General features: G+C 42.6%; 1 protein-coding gene across 2 annotated transcripts in view; it reads left to right on the top strand.

Moving 5' to 3' along the window:
• The window catches only part of SEMA5B (semaphorin 5B), a 281,599-nt gene that overhangs the window by 86,479 nt on the left and 171,918 nt on the right, over nucleotides 1-23,202 (top strand). For both annotated transcript variants that reach the window (XM_049804042.1, XM_049804051.1), the window contains exon 3: nucleotides 2,770-2,821. The gene's annotated coding sequence lies outside the window, so the exon portion shown is untranslated. The remainder of the gene's footprint in view (nucleotides 1-2,769; nucleotides 2,822-23,202) is intronic.

Raw genomic sequence — 23,202 nt, 5'->3', positions numbered from 1 at the left:
TGTGTGTGGAGCGGGAAGTTTGACTGTTATACTATGCTACTTATACTATTCTGCTTCCTTTTAATTGATGACAGCACTATGGAGGTACTACCAGGCTGGGATTTTCCTGGCTCTGACTGGGAACAGTCTACAGGTCTGGTTCTTTCAACCTCAACAGGAGCTCTGAGCATCCTGTTCATATTAAAATTAATGTGAAACGAGCTTCCAGAGTCCTGAAAGATGAAGACAATCCCATCTGTCTACCTGCTGCTTTAATGGAGAGATAGGAAAGGTTTCATGCTGTAACCTGAGAGGGAATTCAAACATCTGAGAAATAACTTCAGGAGAAGGCCCAGTTTCTTGCAGATCAAAGGATGAGTTTAGGGAATCCTCTATTCTCTGATGAGAAGGGAGCTGTTATGTTTAGAGTTAGGCAGTTTGCAGACCAAAAGTCCTTCCGGTGATCAAACCTGAGAGTTTGCGCTGACCAAAGTGGCTTACTTTTTAGAAAAGACTACCTGTCCTGGAGGTTTGAGCTAACAGATGCATCTTATTTTCTTACAACCTGGTATGCTGGGCTCTGAACTGCCTCCTGGGATGTCACCAAAAAAGCATTTCCACTGTTATCATTTTAAAGAGCAAGAGTCAACTGGCAGTGAAGGCTGAGTCCTTTTGCGGGGTGCTTTGTCACCCTTGGGTTCCCTTGGGTTTCCCACCTTTGGGACTCAGCCCTGGCAGAACAGCTGCAGAAATTTTCTCATCTTCGTCCCTTTCCTATGATTTCTTCCACAAGGGAAGACTGATAGGAGAAGGAAGGAAATGTGAGAGTGTGTATGCATGTTAGTCTTAAAATCTTGAAAGAAGGGACTGTGAGAACATTTTCAGGGTTATGGAAATATGATGAATGAGGCTTCTTGTAGAAAACAATTGCTTCAGTCCTCTCAGTGAACTGGGTGACTGGTTCCTCTGTTGCTGCAGTTTGCTTTTTTCAAATGTTGCTACATTTATTATGACTTTTTCTTTATTCTTTTTTATTTTCCCTTTTCTCTCTCCCTTTCCCCTTTCCCTTTTCTCCTTTCCTGTTTCCTCTTTCCCCTTTCCTTTTTCTTTGCCATTTTATTTTCCTTTTCCTTCTTCTTCTTTTCCTTCTTTTCCTTCTTTTTCTTCTTTCCCTTTCCCCTTTTCCCCCCTTTCCCTTTCCTTTTTCCTTTTCCTTTCCTTTTCCTTTTCCTTTTCCATTCACGCTATTTAGAAGCCATTGTTCAAGGCATAATTACCAGGATGGTGAGAGGTCTGCCTATGGCTAAAGTCTGATGGCCTGTCTTTGAGTGCGGCACCTTAACCCATGAGAGCCCTCTGGCATGATACAGGGTTTCGGCAGACCAGATTTTAGTTTCTCTGGAAAAAACGTTTTGTCTTTTTAGTATCTCCATTCCTTGTCTGTGATGTAGAGTTAGCAGCAAGTGCTCTTTCTCAGAAGTGTGGTGAGGAAAAACCCATCTGGTTTGTGAATGCTCAGATATTGCTCTAATGGAAGCCATATAAATAACTAGATAAAAAATTTCAGTGAGATCATCTGTCGAGCACAGGTAGTAGGGTCAGAATGTCTTCACACTGAATCAGTTCTTACTGGCTGAGTGGGATTTGTGCTCACAAGCCATTGTGCAGAAGCGTCCTCTGATTTTTGCTGTCTCTGTCTTTTCCCTTCCTAAACTTTTAGCTCCTTGATCTCTTGCTGGTAAGCTCCATGGAGCAGAGACTTCCATGGCCAACGTCTGCACTGTGCTTAGCACAAAGAATTCAGGCATAGGGTAGGCTTTGGGGTGCTGCCGTAATATGAAGCTTAATGATAAAGTATTAGAAAATAATCTAGAATTTGTTATAATTTGTTACAAGTTTTGCCTCTTCCATCAGGTTGTGGTGGAATTGGGGGGTTTGGATAAGACAGAAGGGTGAAAATATTGAAAATAACCTTTGAGGTGTGGGTTTCTTGAGCAGCTTTGTTCATTCTGTGCTTTGCTTTGGGATCAGTACCCTTGGTGTTTCAAAGACGGGGGATATGGGCTCACAGCTAGTGTGCTAGCTGTCTGCCCTGCCAGGCTTGCTGTGAGACCTGGGGCAAATTATGTAGGCTGTGTTCACACGTCTTCATCCGGCTGCAGCTCCTGGATTGACTTGAACAGTTTAAATAGGTCTTTACCAACCTGTATCTGACTGCATTTGTGAGGTCTGCTGAACAGAATGGAGGGTGCAATGAACTCTGGCAGGGGTGAATGATGAAGCAGGGTGATGGGTGGTGGGGACAGGAATGTCCCCAAGCAGGGCACTGCAGTGAGGAATAAGATGTGTATTCACAGCCTACATTTCTCACTGGTGCAAATCTCCCACTTGGAAACTGGGACAAGAGCGATTCCTTGTCTCTTCCATGAGGAGGAAGCATTCAGGACTGTGAAAAGTTCAGGAAGCGCTGCACAATTTCTAAGTTAGATTGAATGTGTTAAAATATTTATTGTTTCTACAAACACGTGCTGCTAGCAAATCTGTAGGCTAGGATTTTTGCAGAAGGCAAATATGAAGAAAATTACTGCAACTGAAGCAAATTTTGGAGCAACCTTCAGATGAGCATTAAGGAAAATTTTTACAATGCTTTGTGGTTAAACCTGAATAATCTGTTCTTTACATTTTGCTTCCAAAACAATGTAAAAATTTGATGTTAAATTATCTTCCGCATCGGATAGAAGATGTAGTTAGAAATATCCACTGAAGACTCTTTTTCTGATGTTTCCACAGGATTTTCCCTGGAACGTGACTTTGAGTATGACACTTCAGTAATGCAGAGGCTGTAAGTAAATAATATAGTGTTTGCAACCCTTCTTTAACAGCCATGTTTACACTCTTTCCAGAGCTTTGCTAGAACTCATCTTTGCTAGGCTCTACCTTGTGAAGAGCTTGCAAGGAAGTGACTGAAAGATGACATGTTTCTAAAGTGGATTGTGCCATTTTAGACACTTTGCTTTATCAGCTTCTTGTTTCATTTAAGAACTCCAATAATGGTTGCTTAATCTGCAGGAGAAAAGCCCAAGACATCTGTCAGTATTGCAGGAAATGCCACGAGCAGAGTAAAATCAAAATACCTCATTAGCGTAGATGAGCAGTGAATAAAATGCAGTGATACATTACCAAAAGCTGGCATGCAGTTGGTTCCCAGGAACAGAACAAAGGCCAAGAACCTTATTTTGCTTGTGATACCACTAATTAAAAAGGCCTACTAGAAGCTGAATAAATGAACCCAAGGGGCTGCTGACCTGGTCATGTATTTGTTGGCCTTTGGTAACTTGGTGTCAGAGTTGGGTATCTGAGGAGTCTTATCACAGAGGCAAGCTTTTGTGCAATTCCTGGTTGTGAATGCTTGAAAAAGATAAAATTTCCTTCTCTTCCTCAACTTTTCCCATTTTTTTCTAAGGTGAATTAGTGAGCTGATAGTTTTGGTAGCTCTTTTCTGAATTCTGCATTGTTTTTCCTAATCAGTTCTCTCAGATCTGCTCAATCTCCATTTAATTCAGTCAGCTACTCAACATCCAAAGCTTCTGTAATAGAGAGTGCTAATTTTTCCTTTTATTTCAATTGTAGTTGATGGCTTTTGTCAGGTGTTATCATATAACTCAATCATCCACCGTTGGAATTTGTAATTTAATCAATAAGGGAGGCCATTTTTCTCAATGAGATCAAAAGAGAAAGAGCTCAAGGAAAACACACGGTAAAAAGGTGAAAAACAAAAAAGGGTGATAGGAACTGTGGTTTGTGCTTAATAGCTACACACACTGGTGGCTGTATCTGCCTGGCAAGTTGCAAGCAAAAGAGATACGATTGTTTTAGAATTAATGTATCTAATGATTGCACCTCTGCACTCATCTTGCAAAATCTAGAGGGAAAGTCATGGATGTTACTTCAATTGCTATGACAAGTACTTCGTATCAGTTCCACCACACTGAATGGTGTTAGCAACCCTGTACATGAGCAGTAGTGTTCACACTAGCAGTTTGCTATCAAGAGAGACACCAGGAAATTGAAACTCTGTGCTATGTGAGATCCTCCAACCCATCTGTTCACATGCCTTTGTTGCATTGCTGTTGCTTTAGACAAGGGTAGAGGAGGGAGTAGCCACGACATCAGGCCACTCTTGATGCGCTTGCTGAATGGCTCAAGGCTTTGAAGCACAGGGTTCTCCCTGGCCTCAGTAAAAGGTGGCTGCGGCCTGTGTACCTCCCCTGTCCCCTGCCTCTGTGTTTGCTTCCACTGCTTCTGTTGCCCCAGAGGAGGGGGTGGTACTGCACTGGCTTGGCAGGATGAGAGAGTGGCTACTCACTACTAGCAGTGAGAGCTCTCTTGGTTTCATGCCCTGGCCAATTTGAGAAGTGCAATGTCTGGAAGAACATCTCTGCCAGTTCTGCTGCAGAAGTGAATTTTGTCCCAAGGTTGAAGGTTTATTTTGCTCTCAGCCTCTGGAACGCAACATGCCTTCTTCACACTGCCAAGCAGCTTTGAGCAAGGCCTGGGAGGGAGATTGAATGCCCCACTGGAGAAGTACTTGTGCTGGGTCACAGCTGGGAATCTTTCCTTGGCTCCTTAATTTCAGAGGGAGATTGCCTGGACAGGTCTCAATATCAGACCTCTGAAGAGTCAGCCATGGTTTTGCTGATAAATTACTGATAAGTATTGTGGTCTCAGCTTGGCAAGGTTCACAGAGCTCAAGTTGAAAGGTACCAAAATTATTCATTCAGAAAATGTTAAGATTTAAAATTACAGTAAATCATTCGGTCTTTAAGGGACATCGAAACACTGATTTGCTTATGTCCCTCCCAAAGCCCTGTTGCTAGTGCTATAGCCGCATTTTCTGCAAATGAAATGTTGAGCCAGCCATTGAAACATGCACCTTGGGGGATTTTTAGAACATGTTTTGTAATTGAAGCAGACAGATTTGTAAAGAAAGGCTTAAGAATACAACATTTGGGGGAAATTTTAACATGCAATGTGTGGCATTTGTCTCAAAGGTTTTAGTATTCCCCTTGAGTGCTACTCCAGACTGAGTAAAGAGGTAGTTAGAGAGTCTTTAGGTGCTTATTTTCAACTGGGTTGACAAACTTTTCCTGTGATAAGCACATAATTTCATAAGACAATAAGACAATCAGCTGATGAACTCTATGGTGAATAATATTTAAAAAAACCTACCCCAAACACTACAGCAGAAGCTACTGCTTAATTGTGACAGAGACTTACCTCAAGGTTTGTTAAGTGTTGAACATCGTGAATTGAAGAATGGCTGGACAAGTGCTGCATTGGGCTTGGTCCTAATTTCTCAGCAATTCTGCCTTTTTGCAGCCCTCTTGAATTCAAGTGCTGCTCCTGTTTTGCACAGCTGTACCAGAAAGTTTTGGACAAGGAATGTGTGAAGTGTGCCAATCAGACGGCTACAAAATCTACAAAACTGCAACTGGCCAACTTCTGACAAATCAATCCCTCTGCCCTTGGAAAATACCGTAGAAGCCTTTTCTTGTATGAGCAATATCATAAATATTGGTTGGTCTTTTTTTCATAAACCTATGTTTAAGTCTATTCTCCAACTTCTCAACAGTGCCAAAGAATTACCAAACATGCACCATATGATTTCTTATGATCTCTGGTTCCTTCTGGTGCACACCACATAATGTCATCAAAGTCAGTGCCATTCTGTCTGTCGTGTTTGGCCAAATATGAGAGCAGAATTTCTCCCACTGAGTACCTTAATGTGCTGTATTTGAAGATTGACTTTTTGGACCAACCAGAGTTTGACTGGCCAAAGCAATCAGTGTGTTGCCTAGCCAGGCAGCCTAGGGAACCCAACTGTAAGAAGTGAAAAGCTTCTAATGAGAACTGAGGTTGAAAGCATTTCTCGGGGTTGATTTAGCACTCAAGAACTCAGTGCTTTGTGGAATTGGAGCATCCTCAGAAATAAGCAATGGCACATGCAGACTGCCCCTCTGTTCTTCCCACAATAATGACTTCCTCTTTTCACCTAAAAAAAGAGAAAATAAGTAATTATGCTTTAGTCCCACTTTTCAGTGGTATTTTGCACAAAATGCCTCCCACAGAGCAGAATAACTGGGGGGGTGAGAGCCGTGCATGTGTATAGTATGCCCAGAAATATTTACGTATATGTTCATTATTTTTTTCCCCCGTAATATCTCTTGCTTTGAAGCGGATACAACATTTTGAAACACTTGGATTGGCTTTTCTGTCCTGCTCCCAGCACCAAATCGCCCATTTTAGTGATTCCATGCAGATGAGGAATTTGGAAAAAAAAGAACATTGCAGCCACTTTCAGCTCATCTCTTAAAGGACATTGAGTTTTGCTTCCACTGTTTTTGAATTCAACAGGCTGCAGAAGGACTGGGTGTCATTTAGCTATTAAAGATTTTTGTTTTCCTGATCATTGTGAAGTAGCATCATTAACACAGGCAAATTACCATGCTTCACTGTGCTGTATCCATGGTACATTAGAGGCCCTTTCCCATTGGTAAAGCTGAGTCTATTCTTCTGTAAAATGAGGGGCCCATTGGCAGTTCTTTGGCAAGTGAGACAGAGGGACTATTTAATGAGAAGAGTGGTCTAATAAGGGGGAAAAAGTTGAACATGACAAGTGCAGGGAAAGATAGCAGAAGGCTGATTTATAAATCACTGCATAATTGGGCCAAAATATTCATCTGTTTTCAGAGGGCCAGGGAAGAAGGGGGCTGCAGTTTGGGGGTAAATGAGTAACATGATTTTTCCAAAGTACATTTTAGAAAAGTCAAGCACTCTATTCCATTTCTCTTCCCCATACCAAGTGCTGTGCTTTCAGACTAATGGAAACTGGTTTGTATTGCTTAATTTTCTTCTTTGAAATGGCGTATTGGCTTTTGGTGAAGAAATTGGACTTATGCTTGAATACGTCTGGATTTTACAAATAGGTTTTTAGTTTAATAAGATGAAACCAATTAACCAGAAAAGTCATTGCCAATGGATTTTACAAGTACATAAAAATATATTGCTTTTTCTTGAAGCATTTCATCACCCTTTTAAATGTTCCCTTTTCTTTCCTTTGCCACCAGTGACAAAGCACTGTGATGAATTTATCCCCTCATGCCTTTTCCTGAAGACATTGATCTCTGGCCCTGATCATGTGTGTGTATGTGGGGGGCTGTAGGTATGTGCATATGCATCTATTTATTTCTGTCTCACTTTGCCCTTGGTGGTGTTCAGTGCATTTAACTTGTGGCCTGAGAAAAAACAGAGCACACAAGCTATAAAAAGGTGTTCTTAAAAGATGACTTGAAGCGGCACAGGACCCAAGGGCTAATGAGCAATCTCTCAAAACCAGGTGTTAATGCAACCGGTGAAACATTTAGTGCAGCAGCGACGTTGAGGAAGGCAGTAGCACCTGTTGTTACGCCACTGCATCCCTGGGAGAGGAAGCATCTCCTGGAAGCTCTTCTGTGGTCCCTCGTTACGCCAGCTTTGCCTTGCAAGTGAGGGTAGGGACAGGGACAGGGACACATCGTCCTGCAGCAGCATGGAGGTCTGTGGAAATAAGGTCTGGTCTCTGCCTGCCTGTCTCTGAACAGTAGTGCTCATTTAATCACCTTTAGTGATATTTTACTTCCACTCTGAATAATTAAATTGGAGGGAATTTCAATATGAGGCCCTGCCAGCCTCCTCTACCCCTAAACTTCCATCAACTGTCTGCCTGCAAGAGGGCTGGATGACACACAGGACATGGGTGCACGCTGAGGAACTACAGGATTTCTCCTTCCATTACCTCAGCCTTCCCCATTCCCTCATAGCCTTGCCTTCTGCTTAAATTGCAAAGGATATTAACTTCTATGAGCATGTGGGGCGGTAACCCAGGCAGGCATCGCCTTGGGATGACATGGTTTTCCCTGCTCTGATCAGCTCTGTGTAAACTGAAGCAAAAAGAGTCTGCTTTGATCCCTAATAACTTTGCTAGTTTGCTTTAGTTACCAGCTGATACAGAGATGACTAAAGTGTGGTACTTTGGGGTAAAACAGGGTGTCTGTCCAAGTACATGGCATATGACACACAAAATTAGCTGTTGCAAACAGACACCTCTGTTCATACCAGCTTTGCCCGATCCTTCAAGAAAACAACTGTATCATCTGAAAGAATAACAAACACTAAATTTTGGTAACAGGAAAAGCTTTAATTCTCTTCTTCCGTAAGCAATGGGAGTGTCCTGCAGGGTAGTGCCCTTTTTGCATCCTTCCTTCCATTTAGCAGTGGTTCTTACATTTTAAAAATAAGTCTAGATATTTTACCATCAGCCTGACATCATTACTAACACTCTGAATATTTACCATTTAGTGGTGATCTAGTTGAAGGAAGTGATTACATGGAGGGCTTTAAAGGAGATACCCCTTTCAGTGGGGTGTGAACTTCAACACAAACCAAAAGTCCTCCTGGATTTGTGAAACTCTCTCAATTAGCCACACCAAGTTGTGAATGATGCTGCCCTTTCAAAAAGCCAGGGCAGCCCAACACCTCCTTCCAGTAGCTGTGGTGTGAGCAGCATGTGCTGATTTACATCCAAGCTCTTCCATTGCTTATTTAATTCTCACTTTTTTTTGGCCTTTGTTGAATTCCTAGGCTGTCCCTCATATTAAAATGACCTTGTTCCTCCAGGGAAACCTCCCCCCATTCAAACAAATGCTACCAACACCAAATAACTGCTTTGTGGTATCCAGTTTTGTCCTGCATTTGTTTTAAAGCTTCCCAGGAACCCTTGGCTACTTCGCGCAAACTGTTAACTTGAGGGTAATAATTTTGTCTGGGTTTTGTCACAGAAATTCAATTAAGGAGGATTATGAACACAGTTGTAGGCCTGTTTCATTTACAGTTGCAAATGAAACCCAGGCCACACACTGATCGTTTATATAGGAAAGGAGATGCTGTGTAGTTTTGAGTGGCTGAATTACCTGCATGTTCCTTTGTGTGGCTTCAGTTATTGCAGAAGGGAGGGGAGGGAGACTTGCAAAATGAATAAAGGACTGACGGAAAGGCGGGAAGGAAATCACCAAGGGAAAAACTACCCCCACTGCTTTTCCCTAGGAGGCACACTTCCCGTCTACACATAATAAACTCCACGGGGAATTTCTTCCTCCTTAGAAAACATATCCCGAAGGGCAAGAGTGAGTAGTCCTTTATTTATTTATTTATGGTTAACAAAGAGCAATATTCTGTTTTCGTGGCCTTGGTTTGGCTCCAAGTCCCAGAGCCACCAGGGGCAAGGCATACGGTTTCACTTTTTTTCAGGTTTTATTTCTGGGCCATGCAAGCCAACTTTTTTATTCCTTTTTTCTCTTTCCAGGTTTCTCTGTAAGCAGCTGAATTCCCCAGGTAGGAAAGGGGAGAGGAGGGGGAAGGGAGGAGAGGACCTTTACCAGATTGGAGCAAAATGATGGCTGCTGCAGAGGCTGGCTCCTGATGGAAGTAGTGTGTTTGGAGATAATGAAAGAAGAAGGGATTTTGTTTATTTTGTGGGATGCCTTTTTTAGTTATGAAGGGCAAAACAAAGGCAAAACTTGCCTTGATGTCCTCTGATGAAATGTCTGTGTTTGTAAAGGAGCAATATATCTCAGCTTTGCTTTGCAACAGTAAACTTTGGAATTACTTTACACCACTCTGGAGACATGTGAAGGGCATGTCACTTGGTCATCTCTTTTTCCTTATACAGGCTTTGTCCCACAGCTTTGGGCTCTGTCCTCTAACCCTTTGGCTGGGAAATCCCACATTGATTTCCCTGGGGTGTTGCCTGCCTGAAGACATGGAGGATGTGGCCTCCTATTACTAATAAGGCTTAGCTCTCATCTACTAAATTTTATTCATAAGGAGTTATCACCTTTTTGCAGGTGGGGAAGAGAGAGGTAGCCAAAGGTGGAAACACAGCGCCAGTTGAGTCAAGAACACGAACAGTACCAGTCTGTTCCCTGTCCTAAGTATCTCCTGCTAGTGAGCGCTGGAGTGTCTGCTTAGGGATCTACACCATGCATCACCTTTGATTAAAGCTCTCCTCAAGTATACTCTATTTAACAACTTGTTTTCCTCTTGATTTTTACTTTCTTCCTGATTCTTCAGTTCCAGGAAGGGTTTTACTGTCCTTACTGTGGTTTCAACTATGTGCCCAAAAGGCTTACTGGATTCTTCACCAGATAAGGGGAAATAAGCTCTTTTGTTTCTAGCTTTAGATCAGATACGGTTTCCATACATCTCTTTGTATAGAGCCTTGACACTGTTGAAGACTGAAAAGAAGCAGGCAGCTTATTAACTCTCAAAAACTTCAGCGAAATTCACTGGAAGTGATGCAGTGAAGTGTGAACAATATCTACTGTTGCTCCACATCCAGGGCAACTCATCCTGTGGTGAGGGGCTGTTACAGTGATTTATATTTCTCAGTTGTTTTGTGGTGGAGTTGTCTTGTGTCAGATTAAACTTGTTGTGAGAGCTTGTTGTTGAGGCAAAACCTGGATGAAACAAACCAAAAGGCCTTATGTAAAGGATGATCTGTGAGTCTCTTGCTTTCGGGGCATCTTTTCTGAAGAAGTTGGGACAATTGAATTCAGTGCCCTCAGCATCTTTCAGTCCGGATGAACATGACTTTGGAGCGGGTATTATGGCTAGATGGATTTGAGTTTGAATTACCTTGCAAAAGTCAGTGGGTTCATGTTGACACAAAAACAGTGGGGGAGAAAAGGAGGAGAACTGAGATTTTGCATAACAGGTTATTTTGTTACAACTGATTGAGGTGACATATCATAATCCAGTTTTGTTGTGTAGTGGAGGAAGGAGACGAGCATCTCCAGGGTGTGACTCATCAGAAGGGTGTTCCCACAGGTGACAAGAGCTGACCTTTGAGCGTGCTGATCTCCTCCTGCTGACATACCAACTGCCTTGCTGCCTAGCCTAGCCCAGCTTTCAGGTGAATAAAGTAGGGTGAGATGAATCTCTGCCTACGTTTCAATCACATGTTTTATATTTGGTAAAACATATAAAATTAGCCCTTTTTTAGCATCTCTCAATCTGTAGATAGTAAATTTAGATCCTTAGCCAGCATAAATGAGTTAAACTTAAGTGCTGAAGAGCTGATTTTGCTGGAGTAACTTCTGCTTTGCTCCAGTTCAAGCAGAGTCAATTCTCTGTGGAGTTCTTGGGGGGTTGTTCCAGTAGTACCCCTAAGCTTAGTGCCTAAACGTCAGCAAAGGGCTGCATGGTATGTAAGGTACACATGATTTCATATGATGCCTTATGTTTTGCATAAAGTGCTTTTAGATTCATGACATCTGGCAGCTTTGGCCTCTCAAAGTGTAGCAGAGATATAATCCTTTCAAATCAGCTCTGATGGTGAGTGAAATGTTTTTCACTAGCCTAGTTTAAAAATCATATCAGAGTCTTTCCCTCCTGTGGCTGATAACTGTTTTAGCACAAACAATGCACACCGGCAGTAGCCATTTTAGCAGTTTCCCTGGAACTTGCTGTACATTTTTCATTCTTTTCTTTCTTTTTTTTTTTCTTTGAGCAAGCTTTTTTTACACAGAAGGAAAAGCGTGTAGTTGAATCATAAAGCTAGATAAAGTATTGTGAGCCTGTGTTGGACTGAGGTCCTTTTCAGCCAAATAATGACTTTTTCTACTTATAATAGAAGAATTGAAAGAGATGTGGGAAAGTAAGACTGAAGCACACTTGGGAGCCTATATTTCAGTAACGAGGAGGAGGCTGACCGTTAATATGGGAATTAATAACCCTCCAAAGCCACCTCTTTTGAGCAGCTGCAGTAGGAACTGGCAGTGCAGAATGCACAGACTAATTCTCTTTCAGAGCAGCTAAAATTAAATGTTTGTTACAGCTTTATGTACGTACACTCTCAGCGGGGGCCGTTTTCCTTCCCTTTAGGCAAACTCGGAAGGGGAAGAACATTTAACAGCCTCGAACCACCCAGTCTGTGTGCCATATGTATGCACCACTGAGCCATGCCCGGGTTGTCAGTGCTTAGACTTCCCGAAAGGTGGAATCTGGGCTGGTTGCTAGCAATCCATGTCGTTAGAGGCACCAGAGCAAAATGTTAATGTTGATCAGAAAGGGAAGGTTTGCAACTGTAAGCAAACGGAGAAGATCCATCATGTGTTTTCACAGATGATAAAAGGCTAACAGTGGCAGTCTGCTTATCAAATAACTAGATTTATTGAAATAGCCTGTGCTCTCATTAAATAGTTTTCCTTTTATGTTTTCATTTTATTTCATCTTACTGAAGGTGTCTGGGTTTTTTTCCAAACCTACTATTACTGCCATGGCAAACTGGCTAATTTAGATAATTTCTTCTGTTAATGCTTAAAAGAAGCATGGACTGCAGTGTTCTCTTCATGCTGATGTAGGGGGACCTCAGCGCAAAGCCAGTCCCTGTCATGAAATCTGAGCTTCCTGGAAAATTATAAAATCAATGTAATAATTATAAGTTTGTTCCATGCAAGATGATAGTGCTAGGGGAAGTGTGGCTACACATTTCATTTAGCGTAAGCCTAGTGCCCTCTGCTATGCACAGAAAATGGGGTAGGATCGATCATTTTTAATCACTAGAGAGGAATAAAATGCAGAAACAAAAATGTTGCTAGCATGGTATGACATCCCTGTGCTGAAGGGACTGTTCCTTTCATGGCTCAGTAAGGTACCTCATTTTGTGGTTTTGTTCCCAGGGGAACAAGCTGCTGCTTTCCTCCTTTTCTGAAAAAGTTTGTAAGATGAGAAGTGGACTATTAATAATTGAAAATGCAAGTTGCAGTAATGCCATTTGCATAAGGTTGTTTCTTGACCCATGGAGGATATTCACTGTTTGTTGGAGAAAAGATCAGCAGAGGAACTGTGGGAGCCTGATGGATCTAAAAGGCTACCTGGCAATAAACATGTTTCTCAAATGAATCTTAATGTGGTTCCCAAGTCTGGAGTTCTCTATTTATAGTCTGCCCTTTTTCCTGGAGGACCTGTGATACTATCAAGAGAATCAATTCCCCCCAGCACGGAATGTGGTGGCAGTAAGTAGGCATTAGAGTGGAGAGAGGGTTTTTCAACAAAGGACATGGAGACAAATCCTTCCTCCTGCAGAATTTGCTTTGTGAAGTTTAACAGTCCCAGTGACCTTCACTGGGAAGGTCCTTCTCCAAAGACATTTTAACGGTGAACTGTATGGAGTTCACCTGTCTGCTGCAGCAGGGGTTAAGACTGAGTTGACTCTGCTGATATTTTAACCTATAGTTTCAGGAATTGTGGTGGGGTTTTGTTTGGGCTTTTGGGGGATTTCTTTGTTAAGCCAGGTGCTTATGCTGCAGAGCCATCCTTCCATGCTGTTTTGAATGCTAGCGGTACCGAAACATTACTCATAAAGTGCACACACTGTTACGATTCCTGACTTTAACTCTTAGCATATTTATAGGCCTCATTTCCATTTTTTGTGGTCTCATTAATGGAACAGCAATAATAAATTGAAATGTTAATAGGCGATCATTTCACCAACAGCAGAAGGTATTAACGAACTTGATAAGATAGTTGAAAGGAAAATAACTTTTTAGTAGCGTAATTTTTTTTAACCATAGCCCCGATTGTCTCCTTCCAAACATGTGTAATTGGGGCAGTTTTGAAACTGTGAACATAATTTCATATGGACATTTTTTTAATCGGCTTTCTGGATGCCTTGCATGGGAGATGGGCCATCTGCAGAAATTCCAGTGGGGGCAGCCAGTCTGGAAGTTGAAGCATGAGCAGACTTTGCTGTAGTCATGGAGGTAATGATAGAAACCCAGAAAGCACCTTTTCTCTGTGTGAGTGAATGACCTTCATTAACACGGTGTGAAAAAGTGGTCCTCCCTGTATGAAGTGGGCAGTTCACATCCTGTTGTGAAGCACTTGGAGACAGTGTACAGATATGGTCTCATATAGGAGTTAAATTCCGCAACAGACAAGGGAATTGTACTTACAGTCACAGATTTGCTGAAGGACCCTGAGAAGTCTCTTGGCGGTACTGTATATCACTTTTCCCACCGGTAAAGTGGAGGGCTTTGAGTTAATGGAACACAGTAGGATTTTCAGGCTTGGTCAGTTAGTATCTGTGGCGAGTTAGTATCTTCTGAGGGAGAGATGGTACACTGCGGGGCAATCCTCAGCTGGAAGTAAACAGTACCAGATGCTACCCAGGACCTTTCCCAGTGCTATACCTTGTTGAAGACCTCTGTGCTGGAGTTAGTAACAGCTGTAAGGACATTTCTATATGCATGTTTAGAAATTAAAGGCTAAAATTTGTAATAAATTTGCAGTAAATTTGCAGTAAATTTGCATTCTGGCCCCTGGTACAAAGCACCTGTTCAAGTCTTTTGCTGCTTAGTTCTAGAAAGTTTGTTCCCAATGAGTTTTCATCTCTCTGAGCACATGCATTAATGCTTTTTGGATTTTGCTTACCCACAAATATAGTATAAAAGTTTGAAGTGGATTGGTTTTCACCACCCTTCTTTCTTTCTTTTTGTTAAACTGTAAGCTTAAAAGTACTAGAGTGGGTCAAGAATTGCATATTTGAACTGGTTGTTTCCTGCAAGAGAACAGAGATTGGCATTTAAACATGCCAATCATCTCATAATCAGTAACCTAGAAACTTAATGTAGTCTTGTGAGTACAAGTATATGCAATTTTTTGACAAAATAGAAAAAAAATTTTCAGATGAGGGATGTGATTGGTCTAATTCTCTCTTCTTTTGCAGATATTATTAATCTGAAAATTACTTCTGCGTGGTGCCGTTGTCTTGCTTCCATGCAGGCAAACTGCATGAGCATAAGTCCACTGAGCTAAGCACAGGATGAGCAAGTACATATGGGTGCAGACAGATAAATGCCAATGCAGGGACATTTGAAACGGGGTGGGGGTGGGGGGTGGAAAGAGAGATTATCTGTCTAGCCTTATTGGCAAATAATCAGAAAAATGACTGGAAGTATTGTATTGCATTTTTTCTTGCTTAGGGCTTGATCCAAAACTCAACAGAATGAGTGGGAAACTTTCCATGATGTGCTTGAGCTTTGGGCTGGGACACCTGAACCACGCTTACTCTTTCTCTGTCTCACTGCAACAAATCGCTAAGTGCCTCAGGCAAATAAAGATATTTTCATCAGCCAGCACTACCAACACTGCCTGGCACTGGCAAAGCAAACTTAAATCTGCTGTGGCTGTAATGACTCTTCAACGTACAGAGAGGAAAACAGTTGCTCTGAGTAAGATGACATGGATATGGATACGGATGGGGATATCACCCAAGCACGTGGTGTAGGGTTATGTGTTTGATAAGGTGTCATTTTTAGATATACAAGTGACCTTAAAATGCTTATACCAGTTTGCTGCATCATTGTCTTTTAAACTTGTTACTCTTGAGATTCAGTTCAGTTGTATTTAATTTTCCCCCAGTGTTTTTTATGTCTTATAAATTCAGTGTGTGCAGATTTGGTTTGGCGATGGAGGTGGAGCACAGCTGGTGGAGTGGAGGAGCAGGGAGGGAGCAGATCTTTTTAAAGCAGCTAAACTTGTAGCCAAAAAAGATACTGCATTTATAATGTTCCCATTCTTCTCAATACTTAACAAGAAAAATGATTGTGTGTGTGTGACGTGAATATTCAGCACAGAGCTTTGGTAGCTGACCGCTCTCTTTTCACAGCCATCCAACCGCACACACATTCCTAGGGGATTACCTCACTGCCAGCGCTCCTCAAAGTGTGGGATACGCCGAAGCGGACCAACTGCAAAGCTCCTTTCTGCTCACTGTGGTGCTGATTTTAGGCAATGACCTTTAAAACCACAAACCTAACCCTACATCTACCTCCAAAAAGATTTTTATCTGTTAGCTAAGTGGGAGAGATGCTGGGAGTGGAAATAGGGTAGAGTCTATAGGTTACATGTTGAAATTCCTCTCCAAGCTTTCTACTCCTCTTTGGCTCTAAACACGCAATAACTTGCCAGCCAGAGAATGTTTGTCCCTTCCTTCTCTCTCTCTTTTTTGTGTTCTTCCCTTGTTTTGCATATTCTGACAACACTGTTTACTTCAGCCCGCAGCTCCCACTGCTTTGTGTGCTTTCTCCCCATCTCACAATTGCACAAATAAATCACTGAGGAAAATTTGCATTTGATGGAAATTTTTAGGTGATATTAAGTTTTATGGGTGGAATATAATGTATGTGAGTTAGCTTAATTAAACTGAATTTTCATTTGTGACACAGAGGTCTTTATCTGTACAAGGCTATTTTTGTCTCTCATCTTTTTTGCTATTAAACATGCCAGTGGATTTGAAAACCCAAGGATGACAGGTCTCAGAAAGTATCATCTCTCTTGTATCAAAATATCTGCTTATGCCAAGCGGAGCAAATCGGCATCATCACAGAGCTGAACAGTTAATTTGTGCCAGGAATTTCTGAATGCCAGGCGGTCAGAGTCTGAGGCCCATATGTGTTGTAGCACCCTCTAGTCGCTCCGTTGGTAACTTGCCTCACTCTAGAGGAGAGATCAAGTCTGGCAAAATAATTTAGATCAAGTGGAAGTTGATTAAAAGTTTGTCCAGAGTTTCTGTGCCCTGATACACTGCATATGTTGAAAGCGGCGTCCTTCCCCCTCCCAAACAGTAGCGTGCATCCCGGAGCACTGCTGGATTCAGCTTTGGTGAGCACAAGGTTTCTCTTGCCCCGCTGCTTGTCCTGCTGCCACGGCAAAGCTTGTGGATGGGGCATGGTTCGCCATTGAGATTGCTGGGCCTGCGAACACATGCTGCCTGTTCTGCCACCCGGGTTGAGGTTGTAACACCTGCAAAGCCGTGGGGAGCACATGGGAAATTCGTCTCATCGGCTGCTGCAGCTTTGTTTCAGAGAGATGAGGAACCACGCTCCCAATTCCCATTTTCATCCAGCTCTTCATACCTGAATTTCATACCTGAATTGAAGGAAAGGGCAGAAATACCATTATAACCTGGGTCATCCACCTAACTAGAGCATGTTTAATGCATACCATGGGCCAGGAACTCGGTCTGTGATATTTCTCCCTCCATGAGCATCAGGCTGGTCTGTAAGCCTCCTGCAGGATCCCCAGATCAGGCCTCCCAGAGCACAGGTACTTGAGAGGGCTCCATATGAGTTCTGACTTTTTGACTGTTTCTCTGGAACAAGACTGGCAAATTATAGCTTGAGATTGTCACACTGATTAATACTAATAATGCTGGTGCAGCTCCCCAAAGTGCATAAGGCACTGATGAAAGTGCTAGTTTCAATTTATTTATTTTTCAGGCCAAAGATTTCCACATTTGCACAACTTCCTTCGCTGCCATTTTCCATGCAAAGGGCCTGCATGCCCCTGAGACTGATACTGCATCTGCTCCTCTGCGAAGACAAAGATAAACTGCTTCATGGTGTGTTGTTATTTCGCTTGCTCTTCAGCATAAGAACAAGCAATAAGAATGCATTTAAGATGTTAATGAAATTAATGAAAGCCAGATCTTGGAAACAGCTGAGATTGTTGACTGTCTCAGGCAGATTTGTACTTCATTTTAATTACAGATGAGCCAGAACCAAAACCCTGATTAGAATTGCTCCAGATTTTGGATCCACATCTCTCAGCTTTGCAGTTTGGACCAGTTTCCAGTGTTTAATTCGCTTCCCATTTTATTTTTCCTTCTGGTTTTACTCCAGGTGTTTTAATGTTTTCATTTTGTTTTTGTGAAAGACTGGCCTCAGTGACGGACATGAGACCTGCTGCCACAAGTCCCGCTGGGACTGCAGAGGCATAATTTGGTAGCAGGATGTGCTGATACGCACCAGGGGGAGCGTGTACTAGGCTGTGGGTTGATAAACATTTCTGTGCCATCTACGCAGGCAGGTGGCTGCCCCTACTGGCATTCTGGCAGCTCAATAAAATATGGTTCCTGGGAAGACCTCCTTTGGTTAAATGGCAAATGTCTTTCTCTCTGGCCTGAAACGGCCGTGAGTCTTGACCAGACCCCAGCCGCAAATCTGACTAATGGTTTGTTACCATGCCTTCGCCCGTAATGCCAGAAGACCCCATCGATGGCGCGGTGTTCTCAGTTTGCACGTATATCAATTCCATTGCAGAATTTATACTTTGATTAAAAAGAAAAGCCTCTTGGAGACAGTGTATTAATAATGAACAAATTCCTTTTTATGTCTCCTGGATATAAGGGGACCTGAACCCTCTCCCTGGGGAGAGACAATGGTCTGAACAGCCCAGTTAGAAACCTCAGAGGCAGCAAGCACACGGAAAAGGCTGGTTTATTATCTTTGTTCTTTTGTTGCTATACTCAAATCCCAGGAACAGTGTTACTTTGGGCCATGGATATCGTGCTGTGCGTTTTTAGGGTAGGTTGAGAAAAACACCTGATCATAATGGCTTTAAAAACAGTGATAAAAGAGGGAGAGGAAAAAATAATTTACATTAAATGCTACAGTGCTTCATTTACACAATATAATAAAAAGCAAATTTTGTGATTCAAGTAATGATTGCAGGTTATTAAACTAGGTTTTAAAGACTATATAAATGAAAAGCTTTTAATATGTGATGAACATGGATGATAGTGTGCTTGAAAATAGAATCTTTATTAAGTTTGACACATTTGTTCTCCACCCACCCACTTCCCTGCTACTTTACTTCGTCCCTGGATCACTATCACAAAAATGCGCCAGTGAGACAAAGCTTTAGCTGGGAAACTACATGGGAAAGCACCACCTTCCATTGCTGCCGGGGCCTGGAGAACATGACATTTTGGGAAGAGGCCGTAGCACCATGGATTCCTACTGATTGGAGCAGGGGTCGTGGGGCAGCTAAGGCAGGTGGGGCTCTGCTTCCAGAGCCAAATTCGTCGCAGGATGGTTTCCATCTACATGTGTAAGAGAACTCTCCTACACCGATCGTTGAAAGATTAAGCAGAGAGTTCACTGAGATGTGAAAGTTGCTCTCCCTGGACAGCCGTTCAGTTAGAAAATTGGCAGCTGGTGATGCTAGCAAGCGTTGGGGTTGATGGGCAGAGCTGAGCTGTGCTTCATTAGGGCCTGATTCAGAGCATATTGGCATCAGTGGGTGCCTTCTCACTGGCTTGAAGGATCTGGCCTGGGCAGTGGCGGAGTGAGAAACTTTGACTGCTTCTTTATCTTTTGGAGGGTTAGTTCTGACTGTCATCAGATTGGGACTTACTGACCTGGAGGGGAAGTGGAAGAGGGAGAGGCAGAGCTGTGCTGCTGAGCCATGCAGCAGATGGTAGAGCCTTCCTTCTCTCAACCGGTAATAAACTGATGCTGGTGTAAGGGAAACTGTTCCCACAGGTACTGCCTTTTGATTAGATATCTGAGAGTCATAAAAAACTTCCCATAATGAGGGTGAGCAAATCAGACAGCCCTGCCCAACTACAGTTTTGGATAACTTAATTTTACCTGCTCAACTTGCCTCCTCGTTTCAGTGGAATATTCTGCTCTATTTTGCTAAATTATTAAAGACTGATGAGGTTTCCAACCTAGAAGTGGCTGCATTTCAGTGATGGATGAGTTGATTCTTCTGTGGATATAGTAATCAAGGCATTTTTAAGCATCTTCGGCATGAAAGGCACAATATAAATGTGAAATATTATTTTGTGCCATGCAGCTGCTCAAATCTGAAATACACATTATGTCTCGGTAATATAGACAGTGCTTAAGACTGTTAAATTAAACTATTAAAGCCTATAGAAAAAACAGAGATGACAGAGTGCAAATTAAATCTGAATTATCGTTAAATTGCTGTGCCAGTAGTTTTCAAACTCATTCATAGTGACCTGGAAGAGAGCAGGGGGAGTGGAATGACATTCACATCTCCTAATTGGAATCATTATCTGTACTTTGTTATCATGCTGCCCACAACAAGGGCATGGCTGGGACAGTGGTGACTTGGGTAGGGCAGAAGGATGCCTGTGGACCACAGGGAATACATAGGGATGTAGTGAATGTCCTGCCATCTTTCTGATTTAAAGCCAGGACATGGCCAGGCAGTCACTTTGTCAGATAGATAGTTTTTAAAGGCGATAAATGACTGCAGGCTCTTTTCTGTGCAGGGCAACTGAGGTGGGAAAGGGGGGGCATGGTGCATGGCTGGGTTGTGCTTCTGAGAAATGTCGGTGTCCCAGGGACATGCCAGTCCTTCCTCCCCTCTTCTCTCCCCTGCTAACAGCCCAGGCTCAGTGGGGGGCCTCGCTGGACCAGGAGCTCGTAATAATTCCAGCTATGGGCCTTCAAGGAATATCAGGTGGAAAAGGAGTTTTTTAGCTCCTCTAAATGAGCTGCCTGCCAAAACGTGAGCACATCTGACAGTATGTTCTCAGGTGCTTTGTCCGGTTCATTTATATGCAGTTGCAAGTGATGAAATTTTCAGAGCTTCCATTGGAAGTTTATCGCTACCCCATTCTCTAATAAACACTCCACAGTGCATTTTAAAATTAAGATTTTGCCTTTGTTTTCCTCCTGTCATTACTCATGATAGTATCTCCGTGTACCTCTAAAAAATCCCTTTCCATCCTTAATCTTTACAAGCACTTGCACGCATGTGGGTATCTGTTTATTGTAAGTCAACCTCGTGCCAATCCATCAGTTTGCCTCTTGGAGCATTTTATGACAGCAGAAAGTGATTAATTTTCAAAGCAGACACAACCTTTAATCTGCAGAAAAGGAAACAAACTTTCCCCTGCTCCTTTGCTGATTGAATCTGGAAATGAATGAATGATACCCGACTCAAATGTGTTTCTAAAATAGTTTTCATTAAATATAATTGGTCAGTGCTGATCATCAAAAGTGTCTTGAAGATTGGCCTATATATATATATATGGTACTAAAGTCAGAATGAGCTCAGTGATCGATATTCATCCAACATCTTAATCTGCTCAACAGTATTAAATGGATTTTCCCAACGTCCCCACAAAGCGAGGAAATAATGTAACTCTTGAGCAGGAATATTAAAGCAGAGAGGATAAATGTGATGTCCAAAGCAATGCCGAGCAGCTCCTGACTTGTATCTTTGTACCTGTCATCCTGCTGTTTGTCATCATCAACTGATGCAGTTACAGCGGGGGAAAACTCCTTAGGCTGGCCAAGAAAAGCTGGGGTTTGGCAAAATTGGAGGAAACACCTCAATGTGGCTTTCTCTGTATGTGCTTTTGTAGACCTAGATCTGTCAGCTGCTCGTCACCAGTGGCTGAACTGGGATTAAACCTGAGCGCACACACGGCCTTAGTTCTGAGTATAGTTTATCTGTTTTGTGGGTGGTTTATTAGCTGCTGGGCTCCAGTACAAACGGTGGGGACACAGATCCCTGTCCTTAAGTCCATCCTTTGCTATACTGCTAAAATACATTTCCTGCTTCCAGCATGGGGCTGAACCTTGGTCCATGGGAAGCTAAACTCAAATATGCAAGTCATTTTACATACTGCTGCACTATAAAAATCATACTAATTTTATATACATATACAGTTAGCTCAGTAATGGCTAGAGATCTGTGTTTCTCCCTAGACTTACTGTAGGAAATCTTTTCAATTTCCCCGCTGCAAAACGAGAGGGTAACTAACAGTGTATTTAATTTAGTTATTTAAGGCCAAGCCTGCTACGGGACATTTGTCTGTGGCTATGACTTCTGGAGAGATTTGAATGAATGACCAAGAAGAATCTGAATCATCCAGTCATGCAAATTAAACTATTTCAATAATATGAGGGCTACTTTTCCTGATCCATAGTAATTGATGAGGCTCATTATATGTTAATATCACTCCTTTTTTTTAATCTTACATGTAATTTGCTACAGTGTTTCAATGTGAAGGTATTATTAAGATTCAGATGGCAATTTCATTCTAGACTGCTCTCTACAGTTGCTTAAATAAAAATTAGCGCTTGGGATGCTATTTTCTCTAGAGGCAGAAAAAAATATTCTTTTTGATACTTCAGATATAAATCCATTCAGCCACTGCTGAGTTTTCTAATTGTGAAAAAATGCAAAGTACTACCTCTTCCAAGCAAGCACTGCTTCTCTTCCCCCTCTGTGGTTCAGTGCCCCTGCTGAAGGTCTTGTGTTCACTGCAGCAGCTGGGGCTCAGTTCCTAAGTGCACAAACCCTCTGACTTTCATGTTGGCTGTGACCAGTGACCACTTCCACCATCCGTATGTTAACGTTAATTATCAGTGTGCATGGCGCCTGTGGGTACAGCAGCCAGCCACTCCAAGATCTGCACGACCAAGCTATTGGTGCACACATCCTGGCATGAACCTTCATGAAATGTCATTGAAATTTTGCCAGGCTTTAAGGGTTTATGTGGGGCTTAAACTGGGCAAAAAGCCTTGGTGGTGAGGGCAGGAAAGGCACGTTGCGTGTCCATGTGCTTGTGTGTGTGTCATCGCTTTGCGCTGATCCTCTTCTTTACGACCAGGCTCTGGCTGTATGTGGGATTTGATGTCTGCCTACCAGTTGACTACACACATGAGCTTACGCCGGGGATGCAGCTCGCTGTTGACAGAAACGCTTTGGAACGTAGCGTATGAAAAGAGCAAAACGAAATGTTTCTGTAATATCATGTGAGGAAAGACAAATGTGGGTGTACATGAAAACATCCAGGCGAGCCTGCTGACACAGGCGGGGGGGGAGACGGGAGTTTCTGTGCTTTTGTAAAGCAAGTGAAATAGTCACCGCCTGGTAGTGGGAATTTCTGAAGTGGATGGCAAAATCTCATCTTTTTTTTTGTAGCAACCATTTTTTGGAAGAGATTGTTTTGTCATTATTTCATTTAGGCTGCCATTAGGTGCTTTATGAACCCCATTTCAGAGGTCTTCTTTGCTGGCTGCTTGAAGAGTCCTGGGCCATGTGTCCAGAGCACAAACCTTGTGCTGGGGTGAACTACAGCTGCCTGGCAGTGGTGTTGCTTGGCAGGGTAGACCAGGTCGTTTCTATACCCAAAGGGAAATGTGCATTTTACAGTGCTCTCGGTGTGAGGCCCCATGGGGGTTCATAGGCTGTAACATACAGAAATTGTCCCACCAAAGCAATGCAGCTGCCCCAGGGGTAGAAGAAGAGCGGAAGAGGGGAGGCTGCCTGTGGCGGGGGCTGCAGCCCCTA

Source organism: Accipiter gentilis, chromosome 1 (genome assembly GCF_929443795.1).
Source record: "Accipiter gentilis chromosome 1, bAccGen1.1, whole genome shotgun sequence".
NCBI lineage: Eukaryota > Metazoa > Chordata > Aves > Accipitriformes > Accipitridae > Astur > Astur gentilis.
The sequence above is the reverse complement of the archived record's forward strand: the minus strand, read 5'-3'. Positions and strand labels throughout refer to the sequence as shown.